General features: G+C 44.1%; 1 pseudogene; it reads right to left on the bottom strand.

Annotated features, from left to right (window-relative positions):
- Positions 1–7: 7 nt before the first annotated feature.
- Positions 8–18,446, bottom strand: part of LOC109873580 (uncharacterized) — a 35,890-nt pseudogene continuing 17,451 nt past the window's right edge.

Here is an 18,446-nt window from a genome sequence, read left to right as displayed (position 1 = left end):
ATCCTTTCTATTGCCGGTGTGACAAACAGGTGGAAGGCAGAGTCGATGTCGCGGGCCTGGGTCGCGGCATAGGCCGTGGGGCCCGGAGTCTCGTCCGGCCCGGCGTGGCAGATCGCAAGGGCCCTGCGGTGGCGCCCGAGGCCATGGGCCACGGGGGACCCCTCGATTTTGCCATTTTCGACAGCAACGGCGTCTCCCTTTGGTCCGGGGCCGAGGAGATCTCTTCCTCGCTTTGGTCCGCGTGCTCGTCCTCGGGTGCTTCCTCGGGCTCTTCCTCAGAAGAGGGAGAAGAAGCATCGTCGACCTCGCGGCGCTCGGGGTTGTATTCCTCCCCGTCTTCGTCTTCCCGAAACCTCTTCCTCTTCCTCCTCCTCCTGGGAATCTGAGTAGTCTTCAGGTTCTAGAACCTGCGCGACCGTAAAACGCATGGCCATGGCCACTTGGCTCCACTGATGAGGTCCACTGAGTGGCTGGGAAGAGCGCACTTGGCACGGGTGGGGCGCAGGTCCCTTTGTGTGTGTGTGTGTGGGTGTGTGTGTGGGTGTGGGTGGGTGTGTGTGCCGCTGACAATATTAGTATCCTCTCTATGTACGGCCGGCCGGCTTACGCGGGAGACCGAGACCTGAAAATGCACGAGGCTCGCTTGCGCGCTTGTGTGTAGCCGTGTGCAGTTGACCCACCCCGCCGAGCAACAATAACACTTGGCTGCTCTCTAGCACACAGCGGAGCATGTATGGACCTGTGCAGTGGCTGGCTGGGTCACTCTGACGCGCAGAGCACAGAGCGCAGAGCGGGGAGCCACCCACAACCTCGCCACACTCGCAGACTCTCTACTACACTCAACGGCATACGTCTCGCCAGTGGCTGGCAGGTTCACTCTGACCAAAGAGCGCAGAGCGGGAGCCCTGGAAACACAGGGCCTGGGTCGCTCTGACCCATGAGCACAGAGCACAACAATAACACTTGGCTGCTCTCTAGCACACAGCGGGCATGTCTGGACCTGTGTAGTGGCTGGCTGGGTCGCTCTGACCCAGGAGCGCAGAGCACAGAGCGGAGAGCCAGGCACAACCTCGCCACACTCGCTGACTCTCTACTACACTCAACGGCATACGCCAATAACACTTGGCTGCTCTCTAGCACACAGTGGGGCATGTCTGGACCTGTGTAGCAGCTGTCTGGGTCGCTCTGACCCAAGAGCGCAGAGCGGGGAGCCAGGCACAACCTCACCACACTCACAGACTCTCTACTACACTCAACGGCATACGCCTCGCCAGTGGCTGGCACGGTCGCACTGACCCACGAGCGCAGAGCACAGAGCACAGAGCGGGAGCCAGGCACAACCTCACCACACTCGCAGACTCTCTACTATACTCAACGGCATACGCCTCGCCAGTGGCTGGCAGGGTCGCTCTGACTCAAGAGCGCAGAGCGGGAGCCCTGGAAACACAGGGCCTGGGTTGCTCTCACCCGTGAGCACAGAGCACAACTATAACACTTGGCTGCTCTCTAGCACACAGTGGGGCATGTCTGGACCTGTGTAGTGGCTGGCAGGGTCGCTCTGACCGACGAGCACTGAGCGCAGAGCACAGAGCGGGGAGCCAGGCACAACCTCGCCACACTCGCAGACTCTCTACTACACTCAACGGCATACGCCTCGCCAGTGGCTGGCAGGGTCGCTCTGACCCACTAGCGCAGAGCACAGAGCACAGAGCGGGAGCCCTGGAAACACAGGGCCTGGGTCGCTCTGACCCACGAGCACTGAGCGCAGAGCACAGAGCGGGGAGCCAGGCACAACCTCGCCACACTCGCAGACTCTCTACTACACTCAACGGCATACGCCTCGCCAGTGGCTGGCAGGGTCGCTCTGACCCACTAGCGCAGAGCACAGAGCACAGAGCGGGAGCCCTGGAAACACAGGGCCTGGGTCGCTCTGACCCACGAGCACAGAGCACAGAGCGGGGAGCCCTCCACACACAGGACCTGGGTCACCCTGACCCCAGAACCACGGGAGGGTTATCTGACTTGCTTAGTTAAACAAAGGTTACAAAGGCAGTGGTGTAAAAAAAAACTTTAAAGTACTACTTAAGTAGTTTTTTGGGGGTATCGGTACTTTACTCTACTATTTATATTTTGAACAACTTTTACTTCACTACATTCCTAAAGAAAATAATGTACTTTTTACTCCATACATTTTCCCTGACACCCAAAAGTAATTACATTTTGAATACTTAGCAGTACAGGAAAATGGTCTAATTCATGCACTTATCAAGAGAACATCCCTGGTCAACCCTCCTGCCTCTGATCTGGTGGACTCACTAAGCACACATGCTTTGTTTATAAATTATGTCTGAGTGTTGGAGCGTGCAACTGGCTAACCGTAAATAAAAACAACACAAGAAAATGGTGCAGTCTCATTTGCTTAATATAAGGAATTAGAAATGATTCATACTTTTACTTTTGACACTTAAGTATATTTTAGCAATTACATTTACTTTTGATGCTTAAGTATATTTAAAACATAGGACGGCGCACAATTGGCTCAGTGTTGTCTGCATTAAGGGAGGGTTTGTCCATGCTTTAAAGTAGGCCTTCATTGTAAATCATAATTCTTAAAAATGTAATTTAAATCAAACCAAATACTTTTAGACTTTTACTCAAGTATTATTTTACTGGCTAACTTTCACTTTACTTGAGTCATTTTCTATTTTTAATTTTACTCAAGTATGATTACTGGTGCTTTAGAGTATGGTAGAGGAGATAAGTAATAGGAAGGAATGTAAAAACACAGTTTTAACAGATATCATCATCATCCCTAGGCCTCTTTACACTACACTACTTTGAAGACACAAACTAGGTCCAGGAAAGATACTTGTGTAGTGTAAAGAGAGGTTCAAGATTCAAATCTCTCTTTTTAAGAGATCTACACTGCATACCCCCCTTTGAGTGGTACAGTGTAAAGACTATAGCTGTTCGAATACCCATACTAACATACTCTATATTGCATACTTAATGAGTATATACTAAATACTATATACTATTAGTTAATTTTAGTATACTGTAAACGAACAGTATCCTTTCAGTTGAGCATACTAACTCTTCACAGGTCTACCGGAAGTTGATGCTGTTGCCATGCAACATCTTGCTACCAAGGTAAAAACAGTTTCAGATTGGATATTCAACAATATTTGCCTGTAGTTTACCTTACATCCACCAACAGCAGTTAGGGACCATTAACATAGTGACAAATCAAATTGTTCAAATTTCAATAGCTCTATAGTAGATTAAATTTATAGTAGATATAGTAGATTAAATTTCAATAGTAGGTCACATGACCAAGGAGCTATTTAAATTTCAAAGTTTGAAAAATGAATGTAAAAACGTGTGGGATGAAAATGGACAAACTAAAAGGTGTGCAATGTGTAGGCCCACTCAGTGTACATTCTGAACCTTGTTTGAAGTCAGTAGGTCACATGACCAAGGAGCTATTGACATTTTTTATTTGGAAAAATTCATGCAAAATCATGTGAGATGAAAATGGACAAACTAAATAAAGGGTGTGAAATATAGAAGGGTAGTCAGTGGACATACTGAACTTTGTTTGAAGTCATTAGGTCACATGACCAAGGAGCTATTGAAATTCAAATGTTACATTTTTTTTGTACTAATTCAACTAGGAATACAAAATGCTGCTCACATTTCCACGTTTATTAGCCTTTGAAAGCGAATTAATGTCCAAATCGTGAAAATAAGACCTGTGCAATGTTTTCCAACATCATGACACTTATTTGGAGTCTGTGGCTCAAGTGGTTTGAATGCGCGAATATCCCATTTGAAACTCTCTTTACCTCGGTCATCTTGCTAGCTAGTTAGCATAACAAAATGACTATTTAGACATTTTACGACTTTGGGTGTGTTCTTAAATTCAATATTGAGTACCAGGATGCGCTCGTAGATTCACAACGTTGTCAGATTGTACGTTTGTAAATTCAGAGCGCACACTGGATGCTCGGTGACCACTCTGACCATTTTACTCGACCTAGCAGAACTGGTTAGGCAGTTTTCATGTTTTCCAGAGCGTTGGTGACAACAATTTAATGACGCTTTTTTTTGCCGAGACGTTAACTGACGCGGCCATATTCAACCGGTGTTGAGCGCTCGTAAAATTCATTATTATGCGCTCCGGTACACTCAGACGAGAGTGCTCTGAAATCGGAGTAGATAGCCAGAGCGAATTTCTGAAAGCACCCGAATGTCCATTGAGAATGCAAAACGACTATACCATTTAGCTAAGCTAAGAATGACGAGAATAATCAAGTCATTAAACGTTGGGTAGTTAGATAGCCTAGTTATTATACTAGCAAGTTTTATGTATAGATAGCTAGCTAACATACTGGTACATACTGCTGTATTGATATGCTATGTGGTTCGTAAGGACAGCATAGCTAACAAATTCTCAGCCAACGTAATTGATTTGAAAAGCAATTACTTTATTACATTACTTAACATTTGTCATAATTAGTTAAAGGAATGCATTTGTATCCGCTCTCGTACTTCGGCTGCATATTTTCTGCCGTTTTCTTCAAATCTGAAAACGATGTAACGCCACTCCCGTCTCCTGAAGAATTGCATTATGGGTACGGAAGTGTCCCTCGCGTGTATATTTCATATTTTGCCGAATTTAGTATGGAATCCGGGAAATTTTGGCATACCTACTATATTCATACTATATACTCAAATACTTCACAAATAGTACGGTTAGTGTGGGTAGTATCAGTATTCGACGCTAATCAAATTCCCATATTGATCAATGTGATACATTCCTTTTCCAAAGCATCTGGTCTATATGTTAACATTAATAAATGTGAACTCATGGCTGTCAAAGATTGTGTGACACCTTCATATTATGGTATTCCAGTAAAAGAAGAACTTACATATTTAGGCATAACCATTACAAGGGATCAGAAGTATGGAGGCTTACTCAATTTTAACCCTCATTAAAAAACCCAGAAGAAGCTAAATCAATGGTTACAGAAGGACTTATCTTTAAATGGAAGAGTCCTAATAACCAAGGCAGAAGGTATCTCTAGACTAACATATGGCACTACATCTTTATATCTTGACGGTAAAATAATCAAGGACATAGACCAGATGCTTGTCATGGTCCTTAATTTATAAGCATAATTTTTTTCCACACAGATATTATATATGGAATAATCGGGATATATTGCATAAAAATATGTCTTTGTTTTTAGAATATTGGTTCCGAAATAATATCCTATTGGTGAGCCAACTGGTAAATGCAGAGGGTCTTTTACTTAGTTATAAGGAATTCTTATCACTTTACAAGGTCCCTGTAACACCTAAAGATTTTGCAATTGTTTTAGATGCCATTCCTTCAGGTGTGGCTTTATTATTCAGGAACGTGTCAAGACCTGACCCTCAGAGCCTACCTTCCCTGTTGACTCACCAGTAGGAAAGATTTGTTTCTCTTTTGGTCCATTCAACAACAGAGCGACACGGACCTTGGATGTTGCCACACACATACGTACTTGTTAACAAAATTAAGGAAGTTTCCTTTTAAATTATTCCTAAATATTATCCTGCAAACCACTATATGAAGAAGTTTAAGGAAAACATAAACTCAAATTGTTCCTTTTGTAATGACCACCCAGAAAGTGTTGCATCTTTTTTGGCATTGTATTCATGTAAGAAAACTTTGGCAACACATCAGTAGATTTATAATTGAACACATTTATGAAGATCTTACACTATTGTGGAGAGATGTACTGCTTGGATTCTTTGCCTACGATAGAAATAAGATGAAAGATTTTTATGTCATTAATTTCATTATTCTTTTGGTCTTCGTTCATTTAAGGATATTCAGCTTTGGGCCAAATGAAAAACAAACAGGATTACAGGACAAAACCTGGATTACTCAGGATTATAATACATTTAAATACTAAATATCCCCTAAAAAGAGATAATCTATAGTATTTATGCTCACGAAAGGTTGAATGAGGTACTGTATGCATCCCATGGTCCAATTATTCTCTGTAAACCAAGACATGCCCTTTTGGAGAAGATTCTAATCTCCTATTACTGTAAAACCTGATTAGGAAAAGAAAAGGCCCATGATCAGTGATACTACAAATGGCAGTGGAGGGCAAGCAAATAAAATTAATAATACGGTTAATTTCCCTCAGACTCAAACCCCCTCTCACCCCATTGCGTCATACCACTTATGCAGAACAAGTCCCCATAAACCTATGGAAACCCAGAGAAGACAACAAAGGCAACAAAGACCCTGTGTGATATTATAATTTATTAGAAATGAATTAATCCAACAAAATAAGCCTATTTTAGTTTATCGTGAGCTGTGTCAGAGGTCTTACCTTTTAAAAATGTGTTTTTAAACAGGTTCCTTAGCAACAGTGTTGGGAAACAAAATGTGCCCTGGTCCCTCTCCAAGGACCTATGAGTCAAACTGCTTCCTGTATTATGAACAGAAATGCTAATTCACCTTATGCAAGACACCACTTTAATGTGAAATGAGAGCAGATGATTAAAGATGTATCTATGCATTATATTCATAAATCATTTGAACCAATTCTGAGCCTGTCTCCTTTGATTGTATAGGTTTGGTTGCATAGGTTTGAATGATTATCAAATAGGTGGTAATGATTTTCAAAGGTGACGAAAAGAGGGTACACAAGACAGTGATTGTAAGAAGTTGGGTATCAAATGAGAGGAAAGACATTATTCACTGAGACATTCCAAATATGGTATTATTGTATTCTGCATATGAATTCTAGGAGACCCGGCAGCCTAGTTAGTTAGATTTTGTAGCACATAGTTGGAGACCGATGGACTAGTGTGATAAAAATGAAGGCTTTGTTTACAGTGTTGTAGGCACGCAGTGCAAATAGTGACTTACAAGAAAAAATGACATATGTGGCGTTCACATGCTGTCAGATTTATTGTAAATTCGGAGTTCCGACTGGGAAGTTTTACTTGAACTACTCTCCAAGTCGTAATTACAAGTGGGAGAAAATGATGTTACCCAAGTTGCTCAGTTGTGATCAATGTGGATACATTGCTAGTTACATTAGCTACACTATCAATACAGCCTCTACATTATCAATGTGGATGATGTAGCTAGTTTGATCATATTGTAAATGTTAAGCAAGCTAGCTAACATTATTATTAGCAGCGTTAGTTAGCTTATCAAGCGTATTGATTAAAGAATTGGTCCGATTTCAAAAGCACTTCAATTATGTCAGACTTATGACTTCTCAGTTTCTGTCTTCCTACGAGTACATGATCGCTCCATTAAACAGCCGGAAAAAGGAAATGGTCTCATTGTTACGGTTTTCTTCTATGTCCTCCTCTGACGAAGAGGTAGAACAAGGATCGGACCAAAATGCAGCATGTTGATTGAGATACATATTTAAACAAAGAAACACGAACACTACAAAAACAATAAACGAAACCGAAACAGCCTATCTGGTGCAAACTAAGCGAGAGTACACATAGGACACTAAGGACAATCACCCACGACAAACTCAAAGAATATGGCTGCCTAAATATGGTTCCCAATCAGAGACAACGATAAGCACCTGCCTCTGATTAAGAACCACTCCAGACAGCCATAGACTTTGCTAGACAACCCACTAAGCAACAATCCCAATACCACCACCAAAACCCCAAGACAAACACACCACACCACAATTACAAAAAACCCATGCCACACCCTGGCCTGACCAAATACATAAAGATAAACACAAAATACTTTGACCAGGGCGTGACAGAACCCCCCCCCTAAGGTGTGGACTCCCGAACGCACCTCAAAACAATAGGGAGGGTCCGGGTGGGCGTCTGTCCATGGTGGCGGCTCCGGCGCGGGACGTGGACCCCACTCAGTTAATGTCTTAGTCCCCTCTCCTTTCGTCCCTGGATAGTCCACCCTCGCCGCCGACCATGGCCTAGTAGTCCTCACCCAGAACCCCACTGGACTGAGGAGCAGATCGGGACTGAAGGACAGCTCGGGACTGAGGCAGCTCGGGACTGAGGGGAAGCTCGGAGTGAGAGGAAGCTCAGGCAGGTAGATAGATCTACCAGATCCTGCCTGGCTGGTGGTTTCAGCAGATCCTGGTTGACTGGCGGTTTCAGCAGATCCTGGTTGACTGGCAGATCTGGAAGAGTCTGGTTGACTGGCAGATCTGGAAGAGTCTGGTTGACTGGCAGATCTGGAAGAGTCTGGTTGACTGGCAGATCTGGAAGAGTCTGGTTGACTGGCAGATCTGGAAGAGTCTGGTTGACTGGCAGATCTGGAAGAGTCTGGTTGACTGGCAAATCTGGAAGAGTCTGGCTGACTGGCAAATCTGGAAGAGTCTGGCTGACTGGCAAATCTGGAAGAGTCTGGCTGACTGGCAAATCTGGAAGAGTCTGGCTGACTGGCAGATCTGGCGGCGCTGGGCACCCTGGCGGCGCTGGGCAGACTGGCGGCGCTGGGCAGACTGGCGACGCTGGGCAGACTGGCGACGCTGGGCAGACTGGCGACGCTGGGCAGACTGGCGACGCTGGGCAGACTGGCGACGCTGGGCAGACTGGCGACGCTGGGCAGACTGGCGACGCTGGGCAGACTGGGGGCACTGGCGGCGCTGGGCAGACTGGCGGCACTAGCTGCTCCATATAGGCTGACAGCTCTGGCGGCTTCTTACAGACTGACAGCTCTGGCAGCTCCATGCTGACTGGCAGCTCCTTGCAGACTGACAGCTCCATGCAGACTGGCAGCTCCATGCAGACTGACAGCTCTGGCTGCTCCATGCAGACTGACAGCTCTGGCTGCTCCATGCAGACTGACAGCTCTGGCTGCTCCATGCAGACTGACAGCTCTGGCTGCTTCATGTAGACTGACAGCTCTGGCTGCGCTGAACAGGCAGGAGACTCCAGCAGTGCTGTAGAGGAGAAAGACTGACAGTGCTGGAGAGGAGGGAGACTCCGGCAGCGCAGGAGAGGAGGAAGGCTCTGACTGCGCTAAACAGGCGGGAGAATCCAGCAGCGCAGGAGAGGAGAAAGGCTCTGGCAGCGCTGGAGAAGAGGGAGCCCCCGTAAGGATGGGCCGGAGAGACAGCCTAGTGCGGGGGGCTGCCACCGGAGGACTGGTGCGTGGAGGTGGTGACGGATAGACCGGGCCGTGCAGGCACACTGGAGCTCTTGAGCACCGAGCTTGCCCAACCTTACCTGGTTGAATGCTCTCGGTTGCCCTGCCAGTGCGGCGAGGTGGAATAGCCCGCACTGGGCTATGCAGGCGAACCGGAGACACCGAGCGCAAGGCTGGTGCCATGTAAGCCGGCCCAAGGAGACGCACTGGGGACCAGATGCGTAGAGCTGGCTTAATGGCATTTGGCTCGACGCTCAATCTAGCCCGGCCGATACGCGGAGCTGGAATATACCGAACCGGGCTGTGCACCCGCACTGGAGACACCGTGCGCTCCACAGCATAACACGGTGCCTGCCCGGTCTCTCCAGCCCCCCGGTAAGCACAGGGAGTTTGCGCAGGTCTCCTACCTGGCATAGCCATACTCCCTGTAAGCCCCCCCCCGAAATAAATTTTTGGGGCTGACTCTCGGGCTTCCATCCGCGCTGCCGTGCTAGCTCCTCATAATGCCGCCTCTCTGCTTTTGCTGCCTCCAGCTCGGCTTTGGGGCGACAATCTCCAGGCTGATCCCAGGGTCCATTACCGTCCAGTTCGTCCTCCCATGTCCATTTCTCCAGGTAGTGCAGCCTCTCCCACTGCAGCTGCTGCTCCTGCTGCTGCTGCCTCTGTTGCCTCTGTTCCTGCTGCTCCTTTGGGCGGCTACACTCCCCTGGTTTAGCCCAGGGTCCTCTCCCGTCGAGGATTTCCTCCCATCTCCCTTTTAGGCTGCTCCTGCCTGTTGACATGCCGCTTGGTCCGTTGGTGGTGGGTGATTCTGTTACGGTTTTCTTCTATATCCTCCTCTGACGAAGAGGTAGAACAAGGATCGGACCAAAATGCAGCATGTTGATTGAGATACATATTTAATGAAACAAAGAAACACGAACTTACACGAACTTACACGAACTTACACGAACTTACACGAACTTACACGAACTTACACGAACTTACACGAACTTACACGAACTTACACGAACTTACACGAACTTACACGAACACTACAAAAACAATAAACGAAACAGCCTATCTGGTGCAAACTAACCGAGAGTACACATAGGACACTAAGGACAATCACCCACGACAAACTCAAAGAATATGGCTGCCTAAATATGGTTCCCAATCAGAGACAACGATAAGCACCTGCCTCTGATTAAGAACCACTCCAGACAGCCATAGACTTTGCTAGACAACCCACTAAGCAACAATCCCAATACCACCACCAAAACCCCAAGACAAACACACCACACCACAATTACAAAAACCCCATGCCACACCCTGGCCTGACCAAATACATAAAGATAAACATAAAATACTTTGACCAGGGCGTGACACTCATGTAGGATATACTACCAGCAGGTGGATCCACAAATTAAACTAAAATATATCTCAAAACAGGACACAATAAACATTTATTTAAAAAAAAAAATCATGTTAATTGGAAATAATATAATGCATTTAAATTAGCACAAAATGTAGTATTTTCTCACTGACATTTCAGAATGGATTGTCCCAAACCATGTGCGCACACTACGCAGGTAAAGTAGTACATGAATAGGGGACGGTCTACCTAGAATAGAAGACCACCCAACATAAGATTCTCAAGATGGTGAGTAGTCTAGTGGTAGAAATATTACGAACTAAACATGGGTTTTTAGGCAAAATAAACAACGAAATTACATGGTCTAAGTATGGACTCCCGAGTGGCGTAGTGGTCTAAAGGCACTGCATCTCAGTGCAATAGGTGTCACTACAGTCCCTGGTTTGAATCCAAGCTGTATCACATCCGGCTGTGATTAGGAGTCCCAAAGGGCAGTGCACAATTGGCCCAGCGTTGGCCAGGTTTGGCCAGGGTAGGGCGTCATTGTAAATAAGAATTTGTTCTTTACTGACATGAGCAGTTAAAAAAAGGTTTTAAAAAATGTATGTAAAGAACCACTATTGCTAACGCATACAAATGTGAGCTTTAATCTGAACATGAATAAATAGGCAACGACACCCCTTGATAACAAATACAAGGGAAATAGGTCTAGCCTAGGCTGCATCGTTACAGTAATCTGCATAACCTTTTAGGATTGATAGAACGACAAACTTCTGTTTTGACTGTGAAGTTGTTACCTGTCAAATTATGATCCAATAACCAAAACATCCAGTATTTCCCCTCTTATTTTGCTAAAGTTTTAAGTCATAAAAAGAGAACACACCTGAGGCCTGGGGCACAGATAAGAGAACTATATTACAATCGAAGCCTCCTTCGATGCCTGCTTGGGTTTGCGCATTCTTTTTTTCCCATCCTGCTTTGTTCGATATTGAGGAGCAGACATAATAAAGGACACCGATGCAATTCCATCCCTATTGCCCCTGTGGCAAATTGGCCCTTTATCAAACGGGTGCCTCATCTATCAGTGCAAGGACGGGTATTGAAATTGTTCCGCAGACCACAAATCAGACCAATAGATCGGCCCTTATTTGAGACAAGGCCGTCATCGCTCTGCTGCTGCTGTGAGGGGAGGAGTTGGGCAGTTTAGGGTATTTTTCTCTGTTCCCCAGTGACGGATGTCACCTCCTTGACCCCTTTGTGACCAGGATCACCTTTAGAGGGGCCAAACCATCGTTAGTGTGGATTACTCTCTCTCTCTATCTCTATCTCTTGCCACATTTATTATCATTTGTCAATCAAATGTGAAAGGAAAAAGGAAGACCATAATAAAGGGCATGGATAAATTAACTCTATGTCCTCAACAATACCAATGATTCTTGACCTGAATTGTAGTACTTCATACTTTATTTTTAGCATAATCTTTGATGATAAGAACATAGAATTTTTTATTTTTTATATATCGATATGTAAGAGCGTGGTGGTGTGGTGCCCTTATTAGAGTAGTCAAATAAATGCTTTTCTATTGGTCCATTTCAATTAGATGTTTGTATGATCTGATTGTTTGCAGGTGTAACTCTGGAGATTGACCCTCCAACTGTTTCCTACAAAATGGTGGGGTATTTCCTTCCAGAGCCAGAGGGAAAGACGAAGGGAGTTCCTCAACTGGGCAAAAGTCCGTCCTCTCTCCTCCATGAGTGGTCAATGGTCGAGGAGAGTGTCAGTTATTTAGTAGCAGTGGTGTAAAGTACTACTTAAGTAGTGTTTTAGTATATCTGTACTTGACTTTAATATTTATATTTTTGACAACTTTTAGTTTTACTTCACTATATTCCTAAACAAAATAATGTACTTTTTACTACATACATTTTCCCTCACACCCAAAAGTACTCGTTACATTTTGAATGCTTAGCAGGACAGGAAAATGGTCCAATTCACACACTTATCAAGAAAACATCCCTGGTCATCTCTTTGTTTGTAAATTATTTCGGAGTGTTGGAGTGTACCCCTGGCTGTCCGTAAAATAAAAACAGAACAAGAAGATGGTACAGTCTGGTTTGCTTAAAATAAGGAATTTCAAATAATGTATACTTTAACTTTTGATACTTAAGTATATTTAAAACCAAATACTTTTAGACTTTTACTCAAGTAATATTTTACTGGGTGACTTTCACTTTAATTGAGTCATTTTCTATTAAGGGGTCTTCAGTTTTACTCAAGTATGACAATTGGGTACTTTTCCCTCCAATGGTTAGCAGGTGAATGGAGGAGTATGCCCACCTCCTTGTTTACCTACTTCGGCAGAGAATGCACAAGATTATCCTCCCGGCGCCACACCCCATTTGAATCAGCTGATGGTTTCTCCAAGGAGAAAAGCATGCACATATTTAAAAACGAAACAAAATATATTTATTTATTTATACAATTTTGCACAACTAGATATGTTTTAGATTTTTTTTAAATAAATGTACACATTTATTTTGGGATTCCACCCCAGTTAACGTAATTTGCCTGATGTTGCCCAAGTTCAGAAGGAGAGTCTAATTTCATACAAGCGCATTTGTTTCCATGTTTTTCTTCTTGCCTCCGCTCCTCCATTACCTTTTTAAAAAGCAGGCGAGGAGAGGACGTGAGGAGTCAATCAAAACCAATTGAGATTCTCCGAAGGACAGAGCTGTTTCTGTCTCCAAGTCCCAAACCAGATCAGAACACCGAGAGAAGAACCAAACCATCGGTTAGTGTGGATTACCATCTCTCTCTCTCTCTCTCTCTCTCTCTCTGTATTATCAGCAATACCACCACGGTCCTTATTTTGCTGCACGTTTCATGATTGATGAAGGTCCTATGATGCTTGACCTGAATTATACAACACTATACTATGTTTTTAGCAATCGTGCTTCAATATGAATACATTTGTCTTTCCTGTATAAAAGTAGAGCAGGCCCTATCACTGTAGATGTAGACATGATGGTCTCCAGTATGATCTCAATTGAATAATCGATTTGCACATGGGTCAAAAAGCCAGATATTTTTTTTCTTATTTCTTCTAGTTGTCAAGTCTTGATTAAAGAAGTGCATATGACAGCGATTCAATGTGACCTCTGACCTATGATCTATCGATCATTCATTGGCATCGTTGCTTGGCAGCTTACTTCCTCGAATCTCCACTGATCAATTCTCTGAGTTATTGGCCCGGCCAAAAGCCCATCCACAATCCAATCCTCTTCTTAATTATGTTTTAACTACACCGTTTTGACTGCATTACATTAAATCACAGTTCAATTAACCCACTGCAATTTGATTAGTTCATTCACATTTAATCAGAGAATTGATTAAATTCCATTACAGAGTGCTGAAAATGAGAATGTACAGTTGAAGTCGGAACTTTACATACACCTTAGCCAAATACATTTCAACTCAGTTTTTCACAATTCCTGACATTTAATCAGAGTAAAAATTCCCTGTCTTAGGTCAGTTAGGATCATCACTTTATTTTAAGAATGTGAAATGTCAGAATAATAGTAGAGAGAATGATTTACTTCAGCTTTTATTTCTTTCATCACATTCCCAGTGGGTCAGAAGTTTACATACACTCAATTAGTATTTGGTAGCATTGCCTTTAAATTGTTTAACTTGGGTCAAACGTTTCGGGTAGCCTTCCACAAGCTTCCCACAATAAATTGGGGGAATTTTGGCCCATTCTTCCTGGCAGAGCTGGTGTAACTGAGTCAGGTTTGTAGGCCTCCTTGCTCGCACATGCTTTTTCAGTTCTGCCCACAAATATTCTATAGGATTGAGGTCAGGACTTTGTGATGAACACTCCAATACCTTGACTTTGTTGTCCTTAAGGCATTTTGCCACAACTTTGGAAGTATTCTTGGGGCCATTGTCCATTTGGAAGACCCATTTGCGACCAAGCTTTAACTTCCTGACTGATGTCTTGAGATGTTGCTTTAATATATCCACATAATTTTCCTTCCTCATGATGTCATCTGTTTTGTGAAGTGCACCAGTACCTCCTGCAGCAAAGCACCCCCACTACATGATGCTGCCATCCCCATGCTTCACGGTTGGGATGGTGTTCTTCAGCTTGCAAGCCTCCCCCTTTTTCCTCCAAACATAACAGTTCTATTTTTGTTTCTTCAGACCAGAGGACATTTCTCCAAAAAGTATGATCTTTGTCTCCATGTGCAGTTGCAAACCGTAGTCTGGCTTTTTTATGGTGGTTTTGGCTTCTTCCTTGCTGAGCGGCCTTTCAGGTTATGTCAATATAGGACTCGTTTTACTGTGGATATAGATACTTTTGTACTTGTTTCCTCCAGCATCTTCACAAGGTCCGTTGTTGTTGTTCTGGGATTGATTTGCACTATTCGCACCAAAGTACGTTCATCTTGTGGAGGTCTACAATTGTGGAGGTCCCCACTTCAGCATAAAACGGCCTACACGTACTGTACATAGCAGAACCCAGCATAGTACAGCAAGGCCGTGGCCCGCCCTTGATGCTCAGAAATAAGTGGAGGTGGTGAAATGCTAATCAAATTTAAGAAAGCAATTTGGGAAGTCCTATCCCCTCATCCCCTTATCTCCATACTGTAGCTCTGTATGTGTGACGTGTTATCAAACCCGTGGGGGGCGGAAAGGAACTGTACAATGTCAGTGAAAGGAGGGGAACCTGGGTGGTTCGCACACAATGAACGCCTGCAGGAAGTTACAGAGGTCAGGACTCCAGTGAGCCGATAAGGGAGAAAACTCATGAATTAAAGAGTGAAGAGGAAATATGACATTTTCTTTTCCTTTCTGTCTATTGGGATTACTTGGTTGCCAGCGAAATTACTTGGAGAGAGGCTGCCTGATAATGGACTGGCCAGGAACGCAATTCACTCCAGTAGTTTCTCTCTCAGCAGAGTAAGGGCAGAATGGGAAACACTTTTAGAGTGCCAGGTGGGTTATGTATGGCAGTGGAGGCTACGTTATCATAATAGATCATTAGTATTTACCGTTTAATATGCCTTTTCCCATATCTGTAATGATATTACATCAGTAGTGTTTGCCTTGCCCCTAGCGTCCTCTTTCAGTAAACTCTATATTTGGCAACCCTGCATGACATCCATGCTGTTCTGCATTTGTATGTGTTATAAGTCTTTGGTTAAACATGTTCCACAAAGGTTCATTCCAAGTGAACGTTGTTTTAAAAATTGTTCCTAGTTTACCCTTGGGAAAAACTCAGTGAAACGCGACCTCTTATTTTGAGAGAAAATTAGATCTTTGCTCCTATCTGTTCCTCCTCTGGAGAAGCGAGTGATTGATACCAGAGCTCTAATGGCAGGGCGTGGGGCAGCGATAGACAAGGCAATATGTCTTCTTTCTCTAATGATTGTTTTAACTGAGTGCTGTAATGGGGTTGGGTGCCACGGTTAGTGATTTATGGGTGGGCCTCTGCCCATCGCCGGGGCATAGAGGGGCTAGAGGCTACAGAGGAGCACAGAGGCTGGACGTCCCTCTCCCATCACCCACAAACAGAGTATTACTGGTATTACTGTCCAGTGTCCACCACAACTCAGTGAAGTGTGGCCTAGTGATTGAGGCAACAGGGGATGAGTGGCCTGAATTCTCACTTAACCTTTCAGAGAGTGGAACTGTGGAGGTGTATACACATGCATGATGCTTAAGCATTCATAAATAGTCAAAAGTTTGCTGCACAGAAAAACAGTTCATATGTTTTATGATATAGCATCACCTAAGGTACTATTCAAAATTGCATCGCATCAGCCAAGGAAAAAGCTTAAATTGAGTTTTGTCAGACAATTTAACCAATACATAAATAACATTCACTTTCAACTTGACCAAAAGGTCACCTTGGTCTCTATGCAGTCTTTTGATGGGCAAGCAAAGCGTGACAGCCCCTGGGGGAGAGTGTGGGTAAACACCCTCTCTAATGGGGTCCTAATCGGAGGAGGCAATCTGCACATAGCTGCCCCTGGCTGTGCCGGTCGGGCCGGGAAGACGGAGGTGACAGTGTGGCGGTTATTATTAGTGCTATCATTGATCAGACAGCCGAAGCTGCGGGGATGGAGCGGGATGATGGATCTCATGGCTCCAGCCAAGCCACGGCAGCTGTCAGGGCCAAGGGGGGGAGGGGGTGATGGTCCAGAGATGGGAGTGAAGACATCCAACAGCTGTAGGAGATGTCTTGGCAATATTACTGTGTCTCTGTGTTTGCTGTTGTGGGAGAAAGGCCTGTTGTGGTGGGTTGACTCCAAGTTTGGGCATCTGAAAAATAGAAAGACTGTCCATTAAGTCTGATATAAGCTGTGGCTTTGTCGAGTCACTTTTTCACCCCTGCAAGTTTTTCCTCTCTCTGAGTCTGAGGATAGGATGTGCTGAGAGCTCCACTCCAACAGTGACTATCAGCCAGCTTGTGCTGATCCAGCCTCTTCTCTTTCTCAAAGCTCTTTAGAAAACAGGGTAGACAAGTGGAATTAAGGCTTGAAAAAAAGTCTTGATGGCTGTCTCTGTTATCAGCAGCACTGTGTTCGCCTATCGCTCCAGTCCTGTCTCTCACTCCCAGAGTCAAATCAATGTCACCCTCTAACAAGTAAAAAGGAACAAAGAGGGATGCGTCCCAAATGGCATGCTAATCTTATTGGGCTCTGGCAAAAGTTGTGAACTAAATATCGAATAGGGTGCCATTTGAGGCGCACATAGAGTCTCTGACAATGGAGGGAGGGCTCCAAGCACTGCAGAGTGGACTGCAGAGCCAATTGTATTTCATTGAACAAGAGCCTTCATGGTAAGCAACATGTATTCAGCTGCTTTCATTCATTTTTCTATTCAACCTGTTTTCAGAGACTTAGTCAACAACAGTGTCGTGAGCAACTGCATAGGATATTTTTATTCTCACTGAGTGGGCTATTCAAGCTCACTGTAAAACTTAATGGAGCTCAGTCAGAACATATGATGTTGTCAAGGGAGATACAACAATGTTTTTTTTGTTGTCCAGCCTGATGAATCCGGTTAATTTTACTCACAGGCCTATGTGTTCATTTTCCATTTGGTGGAGTTTGTCGATATGCTTGACCGAATGTAAACTTCCTGCCTCCCCCCATTGTCTCACTCAATAACTTTCCATACACCTAGATCTTATCCACCCTTCATTGACACCAACATATACATTCATTATACATGTAAAGTAATAAATACGTTTTTTTTGTATGGCTACACGAATAAGTATAATTCAAGCTAGAATCCAACAGTCCTTCCTATTTTGCATACTGTTCAACATATAAACTTTGAAATTACTTTTAAATTGAAAAGAAAAAGAAAACACAAAATATGACAAGTATTAGTAATGTGTTAAGTATACATAATCATGTATGGCAAAAATCGAAGTTTGATAACATGGCAATTCCCACTCTCCCTTAGCCTGACTGTATACCTTTGGGATACTGTTGTGCTGGGGTCCACATAAATTAAGGCTATAAAACACCTCCTCATGCTTATTAGCTCTATCACCCATATGGAAGCATTCTGTCTTATAAACAGGCCCCCTATGTACTTTGCCTCCGGCCACAAATACATTTGCACATAGATCATTCCATCTAACCCATAACACGTTAATCACTACTGCTAGGCCACTGATATAGTTAGAAACATACTAAAACGTGTTCAAGTCAAGTAGTTAGTTTCAAACACTACCAATCTGTAAACAATTCAAAATCAAATAGTATTGGTCGTGTACACAGATTTGCTGGTGTTATAACAGGCGCTGCAAAATTCTTATGTTTCTAGCTCCAACAGTGAGGTAGAATGTCTTGCAAATACAATAGAATACAAAGTAAAAGGCCTGGTCATAGATGCTGTTTCTCAGTGTCT

This window comes from Oncorhynchus kisutch, linkage group LG29, assembly GCF_002021735.2.
Source record: "Oncorhynchus kisutch isolate 150728-3 linkage group LG29, Okis_V2, whole genome shotgun sequence".
Classification (NCBI taxonomy): Eukaryota; Metazoa; Chordata; class Actinopteri; order Salmoniformes; family Salmonidae; genus Oncorhynchus; species Oncorhynchus kisutch.
This window is presented reverse-complemented; position numbering and strand designations above follow the sequence as displayed.